The sequence below is a fragment of the Bombina bombina genome, chromosome 2 (genome assembly GCF_027579735.1).
Source record: "Bombina bombina isolate aBomBom1 chromosome 2, aBomBom1.pri, whole genome shotgun sequence".
Taxonomy (NCBI): Eukaryota; Metazoa; Chordata; class Amphibia; order Anura; family Bombinatoridae; genus Bombina; species Bombina bombina.
The window spans coordinates 249,601,697-249,624,873 of record NC_069500.1 but is presented as its reverse complement, the minus strand read 5'-3'; positions in this window follow the sequence as shown (position 1 = coordinate 249,624,873).

Sequence of the window (23,177 nt, the reverse complement as noted above, 5' to 3'; positions counted from 1 at the left end):
AGAGACGAGAGCAGATGATCTTGATGGATTGAATCAAATGCTTTTTCTGCATCAATTGAGACAATTGCTAGATCTAGGGGATCCCCCTCTCTCCTCTGCCCCAACAACTCAGTAGACTTAAAATAATCTATGGTGACTAGCACTTCCCTGATCTTTGCTGTTAAATTTCGTTTTTGCAAAAATCCTGCTTGATCTTTATGTATTATTTCAGGGAGTACCAGTTGCAGCCTCTTGGCTAAAATAGATGTCAGGATCTTATAATCGGAATTTAATAATGCTATGGGTCTATAAGATTCCTTTTTCGTCGGATCCTTCCCGGGTTTAAGAACCAAAGTTGTATGGGATGCACAAAATTGAGACGAGACTACCTTTTCATCAATGAACATATGGTTAAAAAGTTTGCTTAACGGTGAAGCAATGGATGGTGCAAGGATTTTGTAAAATTCATTTGGTAATGCATCCGGACCAGGTGCCTTGTTTGATGGGAGATCCTGAATACCCTTTAAGATTTCTTCCTGAGAAATTGGGGAGTTAATCATTAACATTTTTTCACCGTCGAGTACAGGGTTAGTAATCTTGCTCCAAAAGTCATCTGATTTAACTTTATCTGACGCCCTCAAGGAGTAGATCTCTTTAAAGTAATCTGAAAAAAGGTTAGAGATATCTTCTACATTTGTATATGTTTTTTCCTTGTGCAGGAGCTTATCTATTAAGGGGGATCTTTTTTCTCTTTTCATCAGATTGGCCAATAACTTTCCAGCCTTATTGCCGTAGCGGTATAGTCTTGCCTGGAGTTTAAGCTCCTTTTGGGTCTCTTTAAATGTTATGAATGAATCTCTTGCATTTTTTGCTGCAATATATCTGATCCAATTTCTCGAAGAGTTATCAAGCAAGTAGCGATTGTATGAGTTAGTTACCGCTTTTATCACTTCAGTTTCTCTAATTCTTATTGTTTTATTTCTGTGGGCAATATATGAAATCATTTCCCCCCTAAGAACTGCCTTTGCAGCCTCCCAAAAAGTATCTGGACGGTCAACGTAAGTCTTATTGAATTCAGCATATTCTTCATATTTGCTTTTTAACCAATTTTTAAATTTTAAATCATTCGTTAGCCATGTGGGGAAGAAGAAGCGAGAAGATCCTAGTTTAACATCATTACACTGAATTTCTATTGTTATAGGGCTATGGTCTGATATACAAATAGGAAGTATTTTGGCTGTTACTTTCATTTTACATAATCTTTCATCAATAAGAAATAGATCTATTCTAGATAGAGTTTTGTGCGCTCGGGATAAGCAGGTAAAGTCTCTTAGATCTGGATTCTGTAGTCTCCATATATCTCTAACTAACAAGTTTTGGGAGATTTTCTTAAACATTTTGGTTTCCAAGCTATCTCGCTTATTCCTCCCCACTGTAGGCTTCTGTCTGAGTCTATCCAAAGGTTGGTGTGGGACCATATTGTAATCCCCGCCTATAATTAAATATCCTATTGATTCGGAAATTATTTTTGATTGCAAAGTGTCCCAGAATATTGGATCAAACACATTAGGAGCATATAAATTGCAAAGGGTATACAGAATTCCTTCAATTTTTAATTTTAAAATTATGTATCTCCCTTCCGGATCTGAGACACTGTGCAGAGTTTCATATTTTATTCTTTTCCCTAGCAAAATTGCCACACCTCTCTTCCTTTTTGTGCCTGTGGAGGCATACACTTCCTTTACCCATGAGAACTTCAGTTTTAACACTTCCTGCAAGTTTAAGTGAGTTTCTTGTAGCATAGCTATATCAGTACCAATTTTTTGAAGGTGAGTCAACACTGATTTTCGTTTGATGGGGGAGGTGAGACCTCCAATATTCCAAGAGGTTATTTTATATTTATCTAACCTGCCCATTTCTCAGCCCCCCAGAAACCAAACCATAAGTGATAAAAGAAAAAGAAAAAAAAAAAAAAAAAAAAAACACAAAAGGAAAGAGGAAAATTCCTAAAGCTAAGTACCCCCCCAATGCAGGCATTCCCCCTGGGGCCCTGCATAACCCCCTAGTGAAATTTACACCTTGCCTCATGTATTTAAGTGTGATCAGTAAGCTCAAAGAGTATACAATTTTCTTTCATCTATTATCCTTCCTACCTAGTTCTTCTACGAATTTCTCTGCTTTTTCTGCAGATTCAAAAAAATGAACTTCATCGTTAACAGTGACCTTTAATTTAGCTGGATAAATTATGGTGGCACGGTAACCTGCTTTAATAAGTTTCGTGCAAGAGGGGGACAATTCCTTTCTTTTCCCCGCTGTTTCAGCGGAGAAGTCTTGAAATAATAGTATTTTATTTGTCCCTACGGAGATAGGTTGGTTCTTTCTGTAATACTGAAAGATTACCATTTTATCTCGAAAATTTAGTAATTTAGCTATTATTGGTCTAGCTCTAGACTTCCCTCTTCCTTCATCAATTTGATGGCCTACTCTGTGGGCCCTTTCGACTATTATTGGAGGATAGGAAGAAGGTAATCCTAGTATTTGTACTAGAGTTTCAGAAATGAACTTTCCCAGATCTTCGTATTGTTTCCCCTCTGGGACCCCTATTATTCTCAAATTGTTCCTCCGTGAACGATCTTCGAGATCCTCTATTTTAGCTTGTATTTTAGATAATGTTATATCTGTAGCTGCTAATTTCGAACTATGAATTAAGCTAGTGTCCTCCAAGTCTGACACTCTCTGTTCAGCTTCTTGAAGTCTGCTTGAAAATTGTCGGACCTCATTTGTAAGAGACACAATATCCTGTTTAATCTCAAGTTTGAGAGATTCAAATCTTGGGGTAAGTGCTTCAATTATACTAGATACCAATGCTTGAGTATCTGTGCTTTCTTTATTATAGGAGAGATTAGAAGAGGGCGAGTGAATTTCTACCTGTGTTTCTGTCATATTTTTGTTTTTCTTATCTCTGTGTCTGGCAGCCATAATTGGGGAAGTGGTCTTAGTGTGCGTGTGTACAAATTTATCCATGAATTAGTTAAGTGCTTAAAAAAAAAACAAAGAAAGGGCGGGGGATGAATTCCCCCACCTGGGGGTGCCTAATAGTGAAGTATAGTGTTATATATTGAGGGGGGAAAAAAAAAAAAAAAAAAGAGTGAGGACGTGAGGGTGTTCAGTGGGGGTGTGAGAAAAAAAAAAAAAATTAAGGTGTTTTTAAATTATGGCTGTGTATTACTTTGTATCTTAGAGAAGTTCAATCAGTTTTTTCTGAGTATCTTAATACTTTTTTATTTTTTAGCGCATTTGTCTATTTCTTTGGTAGTAGCTTAATTTGCTCACTGTAAGATTCGCAATCACAGAAAAAACCAGGGTGAGCAGGAGTTGCGCCAAACAAACTTACTCTATGTATCGATTTTTACTTTTCTCCTGTTTCGTATATAACAATATCCAATTTACTAAAACTTTTGTGCTCATATTGAATATATGTTCACATTTTAACTTATCAATGAACAAAACCAAGGGGTCTACTTCATTAATTTATCCCCTTTGGGACTTGTGTATCTATTGACAGTTTTCCCTCTTTTTCCCTTCCCCTCTTCCCCTCTCTTCCCCTTTCTTATATGACGAATATTTTTACTTTACTAATTATCGTCACGCCTGGGGTTCACCTGGAGAGGAGAATATTTATATGATATCTTTCTATTTCTCTTAGTTAATTATGCTGTGTGATATAAAAAGAGTCACAAATGTGTTCCACTTGTGTCTTTAATATTATTTAGGTGTTGCCTGTACCTGGTTTTGTGTATATATCACATAAAAAAAAAAAAAAAAATTCAGCTATTTGGGGCTGCAATTCGTTGCCCTCCTAGAGTAAAAAAAAGAAAAAAAACACAGGGGGAAATATACCTTGACACTTAGGCTATATTTCCTCACTATATCCTAACTTTAGCCACTAGTTAGTGCTCAGTGTCTGCGAGGTGACCCCGTTATACACTATATGCTATTTCCCTTAGAACCTTTGTGTTTATGCTTCAAAACAATACTATGTGTAAAGAGCATCCATGTATTAATTGGCAATAATAGCAAAAAGCAATATCTTTTAAACTTTGTTATCTTTTACACAGCAAGGGAACAAACCAGGGTAAGCAGCTGAATACAAATTAATAACATAGGCGATTCTCCTCCTAAGATAAAAAACACAGAGGGAAATATACATTGACACTTAGGCTGTGATTTACCACAATATCTTGACTTCAGCAACTATTAGATGTCTTATTTAACCTTCATCAAATTAATCATTTATGCTTTATATACTATTCCTGTTAAGGCCTATCCACCCATATTCAGAACACAACATTACTATTAATATGGAACATGCAAGTATTAGTTTGTTGATATAAACAAAAGCAATGGCTTTCCAGTCTTCCTCCCTCTTTCTTTCTGAACTTTTCCCCTCTTTCCCTTTTTCCCCCTTTTTACAGAGAGAAACAAGCAGCCAGTTCTGTGAGAGGGTTAATAAGCCATGCAAAGCGTACTAATTTCTTCTGTTCACTTTGCCTTCCTCAGGGTGTATGTGGAAATACAAGGTTAGTCAGTATTTATAAAGTTGACACCGTTATACACTATGTGCTTTTTCCTTTGAAACCTGTATGCTTATGTTTCAGAGTAATGCTGCGTAGAGAAAGCGTCCATGTATTAGTTGGCAATAGAAGCAGAAAGCAGTGACTTTTTAGAGCTTTGATATCTTTTGCTTAGCAGGGAGCAAGGGGAGAACAGGCAGCTAGACAAAAATTAATAACACTTGCAGTCAGAGAACATCCCAATGCACTGCCCTGTTCCTCCAAAAAGTGTCTGGATAGATTAATAATTGCATTTCTGTGTTTAGGTCTCACTTTTTTTTTTAGAGTCCTCACACCCATGTTCTAGAAAAAGTGTAATCTTATTTTAAACTTAATGTGTCAATAAAGTGTCATTAGTTATACGTATACTGTCAGTGTTTGTTTCCCCTTTCCAATCTGAGCTTTTACATAGGGGATACCTGATACCTTGCAGCTCAGTGCAATGGTAGTGTCGAACTCAGAAGATCAATTTTCCTTTCTGGACTAGCCCTGATGAGCGTCGTCTTTGAGATCTTCTCCAAGAAGACAGGGTTTGCAGGGTAGCTGATCGGCTCTTTACCTCGAGTATCACCACTTGAATTAGCGGTGAAAAATCAAAAAGCCCCTCTCCGGGTCAATCCCCCTCTCGCAGCATCGGTGGGGGGGGGGGTACCAAGAAGTGAAGCCCGTTACACAGCAGAGCAGAGAGAATCAGATCCGGAGCTTCAGGAACAGCCCGTCACACAGCAACCGCCTGGTCCCTCACGCAGCACCGGTGGGAGGGAACTCCAGGTGATGAAAGAGGAGGGCTCACGGATCTCGGGTATGGCTTTCCTTCAGGATCTGTAGCCGGCGATGCTAATATCCACGGTCACCAGGGACCAATCAAGGAGCCGGCCAGACTTGCCGAACGGAGCAAGGCACACAAACAGCACCCCGCGATGACCTCCGGATCTGGGCAAAAGTAGCGTACCCTTCAAGGGTCAGAGTTCAGGGTTTGAACCGGGACAACCTCTGCACAAAGCATTCCTCCGAAGTGGTCAGAGCGAACAGGTTAGTTAACAGCAGGAGGCTCCCTCATACCGCACCTGTGTTATGGCGGTGTACGATGTGTTTGTAATAATGCAATGTCCCAGCTTCAACTTCAATTACCTTGTCTCTCTTAGACCAGCAAAAGGAAAGAATATAGGAAGAAATATATATATGATTCAGGACAAGGCAGGAACTTTTAGCTATTTCGTAAGTGCTTGATCTTAGCACTACGAAGGCTCCAGCAGTGGTGGATTAGAAATATCCAAGCCTCCCAGGGTCTAAGGGTTTGGGCGCGTGTATAACGCCAATGGCTTGGGGGAAGGTAGAACAGCACTTGGTGCAGCACAGGTGCAACACCAGCACAGGTGCAACACGTGACCCCACACCTGAGCTCCTCCTCCGGAACCTCTGGCCACACCTTTTAAATAACTCTGGTATTGAGAGTTCACAGAATGGCTGCGTTAGGCTCCAAAAAGGGAGCGTACAGGCATATTTAACGCCACTGCAACTCTCGATACCAGAGTTGCTTACGGACGCGGCCAGCCTCAAAAACGTGCTCGTGCACGATTCCCCCATAGAAAACAATGGGGCTGTTTGAGCTGAAAAAAAACCTAACACCTGCAAAAAAGCCGCGTTCAGCTCCTAACGCAGCCCCATTGTTGTCTATGGGGAAACACTTCCTACGTCTGCACCTAACACCCTAACATGTACCCCGAGTCTAAACACCCCTAACCTTACACTTATTAACCCCTATTCTGCCGCCCCCGCTATCGCTGACCCCTGCATATTATTTTTAACCCCTAATCTGCCACTCCGTAAACCGCCGCTACTTACATTATCCCTATGTACCCCTAATCTGCTGCCCCTAACACCGCCGACCCCTATATTATATTTATTAACCCCTAATCTGCCCCCCACAACGTGGCCTCCACCTGCCTACACTTATTAACCCCTAATCTGCCGAGCGGACCGCACCGCTATTATAATAAAGTTATTAACCCCTAATCCGCCTCACTAACCCTATAATAAATAGTATTAACACCTAATCTGCCCTCCCTAACATCGCCGACACCTAACTTCAAACATTAACCCCTAATCTGCCGACTGGAGCTCACCGCTATTCTAATAAATGTATTAACCCCTAAAGCTAAGTCTAACCCTAACACTAACACCCCCCCCTAAGTTAAATATAATTTAAATCTAACGAAATTAATTAACTCTTATTAAATAAATTATTCCTATTTATAGCTAAATACTTACCTGTAAAATAAATCCTAATATAGCTACAATATAAATTATATTTATATTATAGCTATTTTAGGATTTATATTTATTTTACAGGTAACTTTGTATTTATTTTAACCAGGTACAATAGCTAAAATAGTTAAAATAATTACAAAATTACCTGTAAAATAAATCCTAACCTAAGTTACAATTAAACCTAACACTACACTATCAATAAATTAATTAAATAAAATACCTACAATTACCTACAATTAAACCTAACACTACACTATCAATAAATTAATTAAATACAATATCTACAAATAAATACAATGAAATAAACTAACTAAAGTACAAAAAATAAAAAAGAACTAAGTTACAAAAAATAAAAAAATATTTACAAACATCAGAAAAATATTACAACAATTTTAAACTAATTACACCTACTCTAAGCCCCCTAATAAAATAACAAAGACCCCCAAAATAAAATAATGCCCTACCCTATTCTATATTACTAAAGTTCAAAGCTCTTTTACCTTACCAGCCCTGAACAGGGCCCTTTGCGGGGCATGCCCCAAAGAATTCAGCTCTTTTGCCTGTAAAAAAACACATACAATACCCCCCCCCAACATTACAACCCACCACCCACATACCCCTAATCTAACCCAAACCCCCCTTAAATAAACCTAACACTAAGCCCCTGAAGATCTTCCTACCTTATCTTCACCATACCAGGTTCACCGATCGATCCAGAAGAGCTCCTCCGATGTCCTGATCCAAGCCCAAGCGGGGGACTGAAGATGTCCATGATCCGGCTGAAGTCATCATCCAAGTGGGAGCTGAAGAGGTCCATGATCCGGCTGAAGTCATCATCTAAGCGGGAGCTGAAGAGGTCCATGATCCGGCTGAAGTCATCATCCAAGCGGGAGCTGAAGAGGTCCATGATCCGGATGAAGTCTTCTATCAACGGCATCTTCAATCTTCTTTCTTCCGGATCCATCTTGCAGACCTCCGACGCGGAACATCCTGCTGGCCCGACGGACTACCGACGAATGAAGGCTCCTTTAAGGGACGTCATCCAAGATGGCGTCCCTTGAATTCCAATTGGCTGATAGGATTCTATCAGCCAATCGGAATTAAGATATGAAAATTCTGATTGGCTGATGGAATCAGCCAATCAGAATCAAGTTCAATCCGATTGGCTGATCCGATCAGCCAATCAGATTGAGCTTGCATTCTATTGGCTGTTCCGATCAGCCAATAGATTGAGCTTGCATTCTATTGGCTGTTCCGATCAGCCAATAGAATGCAAGCTCAATCTGATTGGCTGATTGGATCAGCCAATCGGATTGAACTTGATTCTGATTGGCTGATTCCATCAGCCAATCAGAATTTTCATACCTTAATTATGATTGGCTGATAGAATCCTATCAGCCAATCGGAATTCGAGGGACGCCATCTTGGATGACGTCCCTTAAAGGAGCCTTCATTCGTCGGTAGTCCGTCGGGCCAGCAGGATGTTCCGCGTCGGAGGTCTGCAAGATGGATCTGGGAGAAAGAAGATTGAAGATGCCGTTGATGGAAGACTTCAGCCGGATCATGGACCTCTTCAGCTCCCGCTTGGATGATGACTTCAGCCGGATCATGGACCTCTTCAGCTCCCGCTTAGATGATTACTTCAGCCGGATCATGGACCTCTTCAGCTCCCACTTGGCTGATGACTTCAGCCGGATCATGGACATCTTCAGCCCCCCGCTTGGGCTTGGATCAGGACATCGGAGGAGCTCTTCTGGATCGATCGGTGAACCTGGTATGGTGAAGATAAGGTAGGAAGATCTTCAGGGGCTTAGTGTTAGGTTTATTTAAGGGGGGTTTGGGTTAGATTAGGGGTATGTGGGTGGTGGGTTGTAATGTTGGGGGGGGTATTGTATGTGTTTTTTTTACAGGCAAAAGAGCTGAATTCTTTGGGGCATGCCCCGCAAAGGGCTGGTAAGGTAAAAGAGCTTTGAACTTTAGTAATTTAGAATAGGGTAGGGCTTTTTTTTATTTTGGGGGTCTTTGTTATTTTATTAGGGGGCTTAGAGTAGGTGTAATTAGTTTAAAATTGTTGTAATATTTTTCTAAATATTTTTTTTTTTTTTTTTAACTTAGTTCTTTTTTATTTTTTGTACTTTAGTTAGTTTATTTCATTGTATTTATTTGTAGATATTGTATTTAATTAATTTATTGATATTGTAGTGTTAGGTTTAATTGTAGGTTATTTTTAGGTATTTTATTTAATTAATTTATTGATAGTGTAGTGTTAGGTTTAATTGTAACTTAGGTTAGGATTTATTTTGCAGGTAATTTTGTAATTATTTTAACTATTTTAGCTATTGTACCTGGTTAAAATAAATACAAAGTTACCTGTAAAATAAATATAAATCCTAAAATAGCTATAATATAAATATAATTTATATTGTAGCTATATTAGGATTTATTTTACAGGTAAGTATTTAGCTTTAAATAGGAATAATTTATTTAATAAGAGTTAATTCATTTCGTTAGATTTAAATTATATTTAACTTAGGGGGGTGTTAGTGTTAGGGTTAGACTTAGCTTTAGGGGTTAATACATTTATTAGAATAGCGGTGAGCTCCAGTCGGCAGATTAGGGGTTAATGTTTGAAGTTAGGTGTCGGCGATGTTAGGGAGGGCAGATTAGGGGTTAATACTATTTATTATAGGGTTAGTGAGGCGGATTAGGGGTTAATAACTTTATTATAATAGCGGTGCGGTCCGCTCGGCAGATTAGGGGTTAATAAGTGTAGGCAGGTGGAGGCGACGTTGTGGGGGGCAGATTTGGGGTTAATAAATATAATATAGGGGTCGGCGGTGTTAGGGGTAGCAGATTAGGGGTACATAAGGATAACGTAAGTAGCGGCGCTTTGCGGTCGGCAGGTTAGGGGTTAATTATTGTAGGTAGCTGGTGGCGACGTTGTGGGGGGCAGGTTAGGGGTTAATAAATATAATACAGGGGTCGGCGGTGTTAGGGGCAGCAGATTAGGGGTACATAAGGATAACGTAGGTGGCGGTCGGCAGATTAGGGGTTAAAAAATTTAATCGAGTGGCGGCGATGTGGGGGGACCTCGGTTTAGGATTACATAGGTAGTTTATGGGTGTTAGTGTACTTTAGAGCACAGTAGTTAAGAGCTTTATAAACCGCGTTAGCCCAGAAAGCTCTTAACTACTGACTTTTTTTCTGAGTTTTGTCGTTTTTCTGAGTTTTGTCGTTAGATTTCTAACGCTCACTTCAGACACAACTCTAAATACCGGAGTTAGAAAGATCCCATTGAAAAGATAGGATACGCAATTGACGTAAGGGGATCTGCGGTATGGAAAAGTCGCGGCTGAAAAGTGAGCGTTAGACCCTTTCATGACTGACTCCAAATACCGGTGGTAGCCTAAAACCAGCGTTAGGAGCCTCTAACGCTGGTTTTCACGGCTACCGCCAAACTCTAAATCTAGGCCTAAGTGTTTAACTGTATTTCTCACATTCTCCAATTTTTTAGGTGTATAACCTCTTTTTACCAGTCTGTCTCTTAGTTCAATAGATTGTTCCTCATAGATTACATCAGATTTAGTATTACGTCTAATCCTCAAAAATTGGGATTTTGGAATTGAGTCTATGAGATGCTGTGGATGCTGTGACTTTGCATGCAGAATTGTATTGCCTGCAGTAGGCTTTCTATATGTTCTGGTGGTGATAGAATTATCACTTACTAGAAGTGTCAAATCTAAATAATTCACTTGTTCCAACAACAAGTGAATTATTTAGATTTGACACTTCTAGTAAGTGATAATTATATCACCACCAGAACATATAGAAAGCCTACTGCATCAATACAATTCTGCACGCAAAGTCACAGCATCCACAGCATCTCATAGACTCAATTCCAAAATCCCAATTTTTGAGGATTAGACGTAATACTAAGTCTGACTGGTAAAAAGAGGTTATACACCTAAAAAATTGGAGAATGTGAGAAATACAGTTAAACACTTAGGCACCAATACCAATGCTAAAACACAGCATTTAGATACTGACTTTAATGAGGCCATTGTGTTTTCTACACCTTTCAGTCAACAATATAACCAAGTGGTTAAAATAATAAAAAAACATCTTAACTTACTTAAGCAAGATGAAACACTACAGCCATTTATAAAAAAGTGCAAATTTGTGCCAAAAAAAATCCAAAACCTTGGCACAAACATTATCACCAAGTTTGGTTAAATCTGATAACACACAACAACCAACTACCTGGTTAAATAAAAAAGGTAGTTTTAAATGTGGAACAAGAAGTTGTTTAGCATGCCCCAATATCCTTCAGCAGGATTTTTTCTTGTGTCAATTTAATAAGAAAATGTATTCAATTGATTTTTATGCTAACTGTGGTGCAAAATTTGCCATATACCTTCTCACTTGCAATCTTTGTTCTTTACAGTACGTAGGTAGAACTACCCGCACTGTAAGAACACGCTATAATGAACATGTAAGAGATGTAAAAAATTATTGCAAAGATTCCACAGTAGCAGATCACTTTAATAATTTTCATTTAACCAATAAAGCAAGTTTGTCCTTTCAAATCCTAGACATTGCAAAAGTGCCACCTAGGGGTGGGAATAGGGATAAAATCCTAGAGAAAAAAGAACTCTATTGGATCTTAAAATTATGCACACGTCTACCACATGGTATGAATCGAGAATGTGACATAAACTTTTTTATTGATGCATAGTAAAAGTATCTGTATCACTGTTATTGTCAGGTTAGGAAATGTCCAGAAGAAGACCCAAATGCTAGGGCGAACTTAAACAACACCCTTGCACTCTGAGTTTAATCCAGGACGTGACCCCATGACAACCTTCAAAAAACAAAGTACTCACGATATTGAGCAGGGTTAGCCTGTGCCAAAGTAATTCATGATATCAGCCAGATAGACTTCTGAATAAGGAACTGGTTTTAGGAAATGTCTTCCACAGTATCAGGAGAGCAGGGATAGTCCACTTATACTCAAACAGAAGAAGGGTAAAACAGGAAACAGTTAATAATGCAGGAGTAGGTCATTTGTTATCAGGCAGTCTGAAGATTAACACTGTGTAGACAGTCTTTGCAGAGTATGCAACAGGTAATCAGGCAGTTTGAGAGTTAACATTGTGTAGACAGTCTTTGCAGAGTATGCAACAGGTAATCAGGCAGTTTGAGGGTTAACACTGAGTAGACAGTCTTTGCAGAGTATGCAACAGGTAATCAGGCAGTTTGAGGGTTAACACTGAGTAGACAGTCTTTGCAGAGTATGCAACAGGTAATCAGGCAGTTTGAGAGTTAACATTGTGTAGACAGTCTTTGCAGAGTATGCAACAGGTAATCAGGCAGTTTGAGAGTTAACACTGTGTAGACAGTCTTTGCAGAGTATGCAACAGGTAATCAGGCAGTTTGAGGGTTAATTAGTTTAACAAAGAGTAGCAAAAGCACTACACTGGTAGAATAGGAACGCTCAGTATATTACTTTAATATATACAGAAAATGTATTCAAGTTATTTACAAACAGCGTATCCTTTTATATAATTATGTCTGGATACCGTGCATAAATTTATCAAATTTCTGTATTTTTAATAGGTATATACATATATACCCTTTGAGCTTGAGTGCTGGTGCATAATACGACACTAGTTACGAGTATAGTCTATATCATAGAAGATAGAGACTGAAAGAATGCACCTAAGTAGCACTTCAGATCCTTGTGACGTTATTAGTATAAATATGAAACTTAAACAGCCATTGTGAGCCAAAGGGTTGAAAGGAAATTAAAACATAACTTTTATTGAATCAAAATTCGATTAAAATATTGGAGTGTAAGTGTGTGTACTTTAAAAACACATAGCAACTTTACTGAAGATAAATAAATGGCACTAAATATCAAGTGGATAGATTACCTCTATTTTGAAATATTCTTGGATTATATAAATAGTAAATATAAATCTATCCAATGGATAATTGGCTTGTGTCTTGGGGTATTATACACCACTGTGTAATTCAAAATTCTATCATGCAGACATTCACATATATAGTTGTGCAATCGTTTTAGAAAAGTAAATTACAAATTACTATCAGTGAAGGATACTTAGTAACTAATATACCTGGGTAATTTGGTATTTTTCACTTTCTGGATAAGTGAATCTCTATATAAACATTATTCACTCCTTCTGATAAATTACTGAGTCCCTGATAGTTGCAAGTTCATAATATGGATTAAACTCAACCTTACTATATTGTCCCTTGTGTTGCAATAGATTATATTGTTGGCGTGTATATACAATATATAATTACAGTATAATTTTTTTTCTTTTTTTGGAGTATCAGAAGTGGCTCAAATAGCCTGGATATATGAATATGAATATATTCTTTTGTAATTTAATATATACTGTATAGTTAATCAATTTTTGCAACAGGTTTTTTTTGGTGACTTAGATTTAAGTCTAGCATGTGTAGGTGCTTAGGTGTACAAACTTCAGTGGTGTATACTTTGTGGCAGAAAATATCTCACTTGGTCTATTATCTATTATTTTTAGTCACTTGGCAGACTTTGCATATTTTTACTTTTATAATATACATAATTTAATACATAGAAATCGGTATTCTGGGTATTTATAAAAGTTTCTTTGAATAATATATTCTATGCAGCCCACTTAATTTATGTATCAATAGCCTGTCGCTGGTGGTTACAGTATACGTTTAGGTAACCAATTATAAGCTCTGGCCGTTATAATTTAGGAATATCCAAAAGTTATTAGTCTTTATTTTCTTCTAAAGTGGCTGTCTTTTGATTTCTTCTAAAGTTAGCTATTCCAGCTTCATACCGTAGAAATACTTAAAGTTGTATTATGGCACTGTCATTGCCAGTACCCGGCTTTTATGCACTTATGCTATCACCAAGTGATTGGTGCGGTATAAGCTGGAGCTGCCCGAATAGGTGACTAACAGTTATAATAAAGACCCATAATTGGCTCTTCAAAATTGCCACTCGCTAACCGCTATAGCTTTATGATATTTTTATAAAGTTCTAGGGATCTATATCAGTGCGGTTGATTTCACAGGTTAGCACTTGTAACCATTATTCTATTAGCCTGTGAATAGCTTTTGACAATTGCCACTAGCGGTTTTTAAATAAGCCCCAAGGTATTAATGCTAATTTAGACCAATTGCCACTGTACTAATGCATTTAGTTTTAAAGTTTTCTATGCCATTAAAAAAGGAAAAACAACAGGGTATTGTCAGATACCCATCCCTAACATGTTTCGCCGATCAGAGGTCAGACCTTTGAAAAAGCCGAAACGCTAACGCTATCGGCGAAACATGTTAGGGATGGGTATCTGACAATACCCTGTTGTTTTTCCTTTTTTAATGGCATAGAAAACTTTAAAACTAAATGCATTAGTACAGTGGCAATTGGTCTAAATTAGCATTAATACCTTGGGGCTTATTTAAAAACCGCTAGTGGCAATTGTCAAAAGCTATTCACAGGCTAATAGAATAATGGTTACAAGCGCTAACCTGTGAAATCAACCGCACTGATATAGATCCCTAGAACTTTATAAAAATATCATAAAGCTATAGCGGTTAGCGAGTGGCAATTTTGAAGAGCCAATTATGGGTCTTTATTATAACTGTTAGTCACCTATTCGGGCAGCTCCAGCTTATACCGCACCAATCACTTGGTGATAGCATAAGTGCATAAAAGCCGGGTACTGGCAATGACAGTGCCATAATACAACTTTAAGTATTTCTACGGTATGAAGCTGGAATAGCTAACTTTAGAAGAAATCAAAAGACAGCCACTTTAGAAGAAAATAAAGACTAATAACTTTTGGATATTCCTAAGTTATAACGGCCAGAGCTTATAATTGGTTACCTAAACGTATACTGTAACCACCAGCGACAGGCTATTGATACATAAATTAAGTGGGCTGCATAGAATATATTACTCAAAGAAACTTTTATAAATACCCAGAATACCGATTTCTATGTATTAAATTATGTATATTATAAAAGTAAAAATATGCAAAGTCTGCCAAGTGACTAAAAATAATAGATAATAGACCAAGTGAGATATTTTCTGCCACAAAGTATACACCACTGAAGTTTGTACACCTAAGCACCTACACATGCTAGACTTAAATCTAAGTCACCAAAAAAACCCTGTTGCAAAAATTGATTAACTATACAGTATATATTAAATTACAAAAGTATATATACATATTCATATATCCAGGCTATTTGAGCCACTTCTGATGCTCCAAAAAAAGAAAAAAAATTATACTGTAATTATATATTGTATATACACGCCAACAATATAATCTATTGCAACACAAGGGACAATATAGTAAGGTTGAGTTTAATCCATATTATGAACTTGCAACTATCAGGGACTCAGTAATTTATCTGAAGGAGTGAATAATGTTTATATAGAGATTCACTTATCCAGAAAGTGAAAAATAGCAAATTACCCAGGTATATTAGTTACTAAGTATCCTTCACTGATAGTAATTTGTCATTTACTTTTCTAAAACGATTGCACAACTATATATGTGAATGTCTGCATGATAGAATTTTGAATTACACAGTGGTGTATAATACCCCAAGACACAAGCCAATTATCCATTGGATAGATTTATATTTACTATTTATATAATCCAAGAATATTTCAAAATAGAGGTAATCTATCCACTTGATATTTAGTGCCACTTTTTTATCTTCAGTAAAGTTGCTATGTGTTTTTAAAGTACACACACTTACACTCCAATATTTTAATCGAATTTTGATTCAATAAAAGTTATGTTTTAATTTCCTTTCAACCCTTTGGCTCACAATGGCTGTTTAAGTTTCATATTTATACTAATAACTTCACAAGGAACTGAAGTGCTACTTAGGTGCATTCTTTCAGTCTTTATCTTCTATGATATAGACTATACTCGTAACTAGTTTGAGGGTTAACACTGTGTAGTCAGAACTTGCAGAATTAACAACATGTAATCAAGTAGTTTGAAGGTTAACACTGTGTTGCCAGAACTTGCAGAGATAGCAACAGGTAAGCTGGTAGTTTGAAGGTTAACACAGATTAATCAGTACTGGTTGAGATTGGAAACAGGATATCAAGCAGTTTGAAGGTTTACACTGAATAATTGTATTTGCAGAGTTTGGAAACAGGTAAACATGCAGATTGAAGGTTTCACAGAAATAACAGTATTTGAATACTTTTGCAGTACACAGAGTAGTCTGAATATGCAGGGTTTGCAGCAGGTAAACAGGAAGTTTGAAAGTTTCACAAAACAAACAGTACTTACATTGTTTGGAGACAGGTAATCAGGAGGTTGAAGGTTAATCCAGCATAGTAAATCCTTGAAGAGATTGGCAACAGAAAAGCAGCAGTTAGAGAGATTCCTCAGCGAAATCCTTTCAGAAGCCACAAAGTTAACAAACAAACTGGCACTGGAGAAACAGGAAGCCAAGAATAAAAAGCCTGGTTGTGACATCATCAGGAAGGGGTGGCTCAGACACCTGTCAATCAAGCACACAGAGAGGACTGCAGAGCTTCCCAGCAGCTGAGCGTGACAGTGCCCCCTCCTCAAGGACCCCTCCGGGGGACCCGACCGGGCCTGGCAGGGTATTTCTTGTGAAAAGACTTGACAAGAGCTGGAGCATGAACATGAGAGGCCGGTTCCCAAGATCGTTCAGAGATAGGATAACCCTTCCAATGGACCAGGTAGTACAGCCGATTGCCCTGTAGCTTGGAATCGAGAATCTGGCTGACTTCAAACTCAGAAGTTCCCTCTACGGAAAGTGGAGGAGGTGGTTTACTCTTGATAGAGTACCGATTGTAGATGACTGGCTTGAGTAGGGAGACATGAAACACTGGATGGATCTTGAGAGTCTTGGGTAAGGCCAGGCGGTATGCAGAAGAACAAACTCTGGAAACAATTCGAAAAGGTCCAATGTACTTAGGACCCAACTTGGTACAAGGTTGTTTTAGACGTATGAATCTGGTGGATAAAAATACTCTGTCTCCAGTACGAAGTAAAGGAGCCTTGCACCTTCTGCGATCAGCATATTTCTTATGTCTTAAGGAAGAAGAGAGTAGATTTTGATGAATGAGTTGCCAGTGATTAGTGAGATTTTTCACTATACGATCTGCTCCAGGGACTTCAGTAGAACTGGTAATCATAGGAAAGGTTCTAGGTTCAAATCCATAAGCTGCCTTAAAGGGAGAGGTCTGTAATGAGGCGTTATAACGTGAGTTGTGAGCTAATTCCGCCAAAGGCAATAACTGAGACCAGTTGGAGTGGTGATGGTCTACATAATGTCTTAGAAAAGATTGCAAGGCTTTATTTACACGCTCAGTCTGTCCGTTGGATTGAGGATGGTGTGCAGTAGAAAGTGATATGTTTATTCCGAAGTGTTTACAAAAAGACCTCCAAAATTTGGAAACAAATTGGACTCCACGATCTGAGACTATGTCAGTGGCAAAACCATGTAAACGAGATATATGTAGAACAAAGAGTTCAGAAAGTCTTTGAGCTGAAGGCAAGCCTGGAAGAGGTATGAAGTGAGCAGACTTGGAGAACCGATCCACCACTACCCAAATGGTCGTATTTCTAGCAGAAACAGGAAGATCTGTAACAAAGTCCATGGATAAGTGAGACCAAGGGTAATGAGGAATAGGAAGAGGGTGTAATAGACCAAACGGTCGATGAGAAGATTGTTTGTTCGAAGCACAAGAACTACAAGCAGCAATATAATCCTTAACATCCCTCCTCATAGTGGACCACCAAACATGCTGCTTCAGTTTCCACAATGTATTGGTTATTCCCGGATGACCTGCTGAAATGTTGTCATGAGCCCAACGTTGAAGCTTAAGACGTAATCCTTTGGGTACATACAGGATACCAGAAGGTAGTTTGCAAGAAGATGGTACCCGGACTTGGCAGCATGTAAAGCCTGTACTGGAAAAGAGGATACTTGAGCCAAAACTTTGACTGGACGTAGTATAGGTTCTGAATCCAATGGAGAAGGTTCAGAAGATTGGAACTGCCTAGATAAAGCATCTGCCTTGGAATTTTTTGAACCAGGAACATAGGAAAGTACAAAATTAAACCTGGAGAAGAACAAGGCCCACCGAGCCTGACGAGGATTGAGACGTGTAGCTGTTTGGAGGTATAAAAGATTCTTGTGATCTGTCAGAATGAAAAAAGGTTGACTGGTACCCTCTAACCAATGCCTCCATTCATCCAAAGCAAATTTTATATCCAAAAGCTCCTGATTTCCAGTTTATTTTGGAGGTTGACGCTTCCTCTATCCTCTATATGTTCTCTCCCAACGTGATCCGACTACCAGCAAGATACATCCTGTGGCGTTCTTTTCGAAAAAATTCAATCCTGCCGAGTTAAATTATGATGTGGGCATAATTTAACTCGGCAGGATTGAATTTTTTCGAAAAGAACGCCACAGGATGTATCTTGCTGGTAGTCGGATCACGTTGGGAGAGAACATATAGAGGATAGAGGAAGCATCAACCTCCAAAATAAACTGGAAATCAGGAATTGGATGACTGAGAAGAGGTGCAGAAGAAAATGCTGATTTTAGCGTTTCAAAAGCCTGTACTGCCGAAGAGGACCAGTTCTTACAATTTTGCCCTTTCTTAGTAAGAGAAGTGAGTGGAGACGTGATGTCAGCAAAGTTCTTTATAAACTTTCTATAGTAATTGGCAAAGCCAAGAAACCTCTGCAGGGATTTGAGAGTAGTTGGTCTGGGCCAGTCCTTGATAGCTGACAGTTTAGCAGGATCCATCTCAAAACCTGATTCAGAAATGATATACCCCAAAAAGGGGATGGAACTCTGATGAAAAGAGCATTTCTCCAATTTAGCGAACAGGGAATTGTCTCGTAACCTCTGAAGAACCAGTCTTACATGATGTACATGTTCCTGTAATGTTTTTGAATAGATTAGAATGTCATCGAGGTAAATGATAACAAATTGATTTAGATAATCTCTGAAGATTTCGTTGACAAAGTGCTGAAATACTGCTGGTGCATTGCACAATCCAAATGGCATTACTAGTTACTCGTAGTGACCAAATCTAGTGTTAAATGCCGTCTTCCATTCGTCTCCTTTACGGATTCTGACCAGATTGTAGGCCCCACGGAGATCTAACTTGGAAAAAATAGAAGCACCTTGAAGACGATCGAATAACTCAGAAATGAGCGGCAGAGGATAGCTGTTTTTGACAGTAATCTGATTCAAGGCTCGATAATCAATACAGGGACGAAGACCTCCATCTTTTTTCCCAATGAAGAAAAAACCTGCACCCACAGGTGAAGAAGAAGGATGAATGAATCCTCTGGCTAAGTTGTCCTTTATGTATTCCTCAAGAGAGACATTTTCTTGACGAGAGAGGGGATAGGTCCTTCCCTTAGGTAGAGGAGCCCCTGAATACAATTCGATAGGACAGTCAAATATCCGGTGTGGAGGTAACGTCTCAGCCTCTTTTTTAGAAAACACATCACAAAAGGCATGATAGTAATTGGGCAATGATTCAGGAACTTCCACCATAGCTACGACAGGACAGGATGGTTTAGAGGGATTTTGCAGGCAATGTTTGAAACAGGTAGTTCCCCAGGAAATAAGTTCTCCTTTAGACCATGAGAAAACTGGATCATGAAGCTGCAACCAAGGTAACCCCAGAATCAATGGTATGTGGGGAGAAGAAATGACATCAAAACGAATAATTTCAGAATGAAGTATGCCCACAGTCAAAAGAAGAGGAATGGTAGAATGTTGTATGATATCAGTACCTAGAGGCTGTCCACTGACAGTAGTTACCTCAATTAACTGTTTCTTGGCTTGAAGAGGAATCCTGAGAGAGTCAGCAAAGTTTGAATCAATGAATACTCCAGCAGCTCCAGAATCGATGAGAGCTTGAGCTCGAAACTTGGTGTTTCCAAAAGAGATAGTTACAGGAACAAAAAGTTTAGAATTGAGGGAAGACATGGGATTCTGGCTTAACTCTGTCCCTCTATCAAAAGTTAAGCCTTAGCTTTTACTGGCCGGATAGGACAGTCCTTCAGTAAATGTCCTTTGGTACCACAATACAGACATAACCCAAGAGTACGCCTTCTATGGCGTTCAGCTTCTGACAATTTAATAGCTCCTACTTCCATGGGTTCCACAGACTCAGGAGATTGGGAATTATTATTAGAAAGACTTGAGGTTTGATTAGGAGGACGAAAAGAAGATTTAACAAAGGATCTCCGATTCCTATCTCTCTCCTGAAGACGTTCAGAATGCCGGGCGTCAAGAGTAATACATAAATTGATAAGACCCTCCAATGAATCGGGGAGTTCCCGAAATACAAGTTCATCCTTAAGGCTTTCGCAAAGTCCTTTGCGAAAGGCTGCCCGTAAGGCTCCATGGTTCCAATCAGTTTCTGTGGCTAAAGTCCTGAATTCAATAGCATATTGAGCTACCGAAAGGGATCCCTGTCTCAGATCCAACAATCCTGCCTCAGCAGCTGCAGACCTCCCGGGCTTGTCAAAAACAGAAGAAAAAATGGACACAAATAATTCCACATCCTGTAGTAATGGATCATTCTTCTCTAAAAGAGGGGACACCCAGGCTAGAGCCTTACCCTTCAAGAGAGAAATAATAAAGGTGATTTTGGGAGTAGAATTGAAAAAAACTTGAGGATTGTTTCTGAAGTGTAAACGACACTGATTAAGGAATCCCCGGCATTCTTCAGGATTACTGTCATATTTAGCTGGAAGTGGGATTCGTGGTATATTCTGTCCAACAGTTTGAGGTGGATTAAAGACAGCATTGGTGCTAGTAGCAGTGGCAGCAGGAGTCACCGTCGCTTGAGAAGGAGCGGAGAGGTTATGTAGCAGAGCAGTAATCTGGTCAAGCTTGGAATCCAAAGATTGCAAATGAGCAGAATGATTTCCTAGAAGTTGCCCTTGTAGAGCCACAGCCCTGGATAACTCGTCAGGGTACATATTATGGAAAGTTTGTACTGTCAGGTTAGGAAATGTCCAGAAGAAGACCCAAATGCTAGGGCAAACACCCTTGCACTCTGAGTTTAATCCAGGACGTGACCCCACGACAACCTTCAAAAAACAAAGTACTCACGATATGGAGCAGGGTTAGCCTGTGCCAAAGTAATTCATTATATCAGCCAGATAGACTTCTGAATAAGGAACTGGTTTCAGGAAATGTCTTCCACAGTATCAGGAGAGCAGGGATAGTCCACTTATACTCAGACAGAAGAAGGGTAAAACAGGAAACAGTTAATAATGCAGGAGTAGGTCATTTGTTATCAGGCAGTCTGAAGATTAACACTGTGTAGACAGTCTTTGCAGAGTATGCAACAGGTAATCAGGCAGTTTGAGGGTTAACACTGAGTAGACAGTCTTTGCAGAGTATGCAACAGGTAATCAGGCAGTTTGAGAGTTAACACTGTGTAGACAGTCTTTGCAGAGTATGCAACAGGTAATCAGGCAGTTTGAGGGTTAAAACTGTGTAGTCAGAACTTGCAGAATTAACAACATGTAATCAGGTAGTTTGAAGGTTAACACTGTGTTGCCAGAACTTGCAGAGATAGCAACAGGTAAGCTGGTAGTTTGAAGGTTAACACAGATTAATCAGTACTTGTTGAGATTGGAAACAGGATATCAAGCAGTTTGAAGGTTTACACTGAATAATTGTATTTGCAGAGTTTGGAAACAGGTAAACATGCAGATTGAAGGTTTCACAGAAATAACAGTATTTGAATACTTTTGCAGTACACAGAGTAGTCTGAATATGCAGGGTTTGCAGCAGGTAAACAGGAAGTTTGAAAGTTTCACAAAACAAACAGTACTTGCATTGTTTGGAGACAGGTAATCAGGAGGTTGAAGGTTAATCCAGCATAGTAAATCCTTGAAGAGATTGGCAACAGAAAAGCAGCAGTTAGAGAGATTCCTCAGTGAAATCCTATCAGAAGCCACAAAGTTAACAAACAAACTGGCACTGGAGAAACAGGAAGCCAAGAATAAAAAGCCTGGTTGTGACATCATCAGGAAGGGGTGGCTCAGACACCTGTCAATCAAGCACACAGAGAGGACTGCAGAGCTTCCCAGCAGCTGAGCGTGACAGTTACGTTGTTGCACATAGAGATGTCAAAAAAGATACAATGTTTGCATCTGTTTACTCTTGACATAAGTGCTTAAGCCTGTTTAAGTAACAACAGATTTACAGTGTAGTAGCATATTTTATATAATATGCTTGATCACATTTCTCGGATTGTCATATCACACCATATTTGTTCTTTACAAATATTAACATATTACACTTATAATTATATTTGTGTGTTTTTTCTATCATAATACTTCTTATATAAAATGTTGTCTTGCTCTGAATATATAAATAAGTATTAAGTAATGTATGAAGTAATGTCTTAGGATGATAAGGTCTATACATATTGTACAAATTATCTAGCAGTTAATAGAAAGTGTCACATTGGATAATGTTTTTACTCTGTTTTTCTCTGTTTGACCTGAGGGGGTTAATATTTGCTGCCTCCTGGGCCTATGAAGAGTTAGAGTACAGACATAGACGTCAGTCTATGAGTAAGCACACCTGGAGACGCGAAACATGTTAGACTTTTAGTCTCCTTACTGCCTGTCTGCATGTGTTGTTTTTACTAACTACAATAAAGCATTCCATATGTTTTTACCTTCAACGGATTGAAGCAGTGCCTGCCTATTCTTTTTACTTGTGCATATCTTTGCGGTTTGACCCGCCGCTACCGGCTACGGCACTCCAGGATATCAGGTGAACTATTCCCTTTAACTTACACAGGGTTTCCGGCTCAAGCTCCATTTGTCAAGGTTGCGGTTTACTTCATGCTATAAGAAGATTTCCAAGACCCTGAAACTGAGCTGCAGCATGGTGGGCAAGACCATATAGTGGTTTCACAGGCCAGGTTCCACTGAAAACATGCTTTGCCATGGTCGACCAAAGAAGTTGAGTGCACATGCTCAGCATCATATCCAGAGGTTGTCTTTGGGAAATAGACATATGAGTGCTGCCAGCATTGCTGCAAAGGTTGGAGGGGTGGGGGGTCAGCCTGTCAGCACTCAGACCATACGCAGCACAGTGCATCAAATTGGTCTGCATGGCTGTCGTCCCAGAAGGAAGCCTTTTCTAAAGATGATGCACAAGAAAGCCTGCAAACAGTTTGCTGAAGACAAGCACACTAAGGACATGGATTACTGGAACCATGTCCTG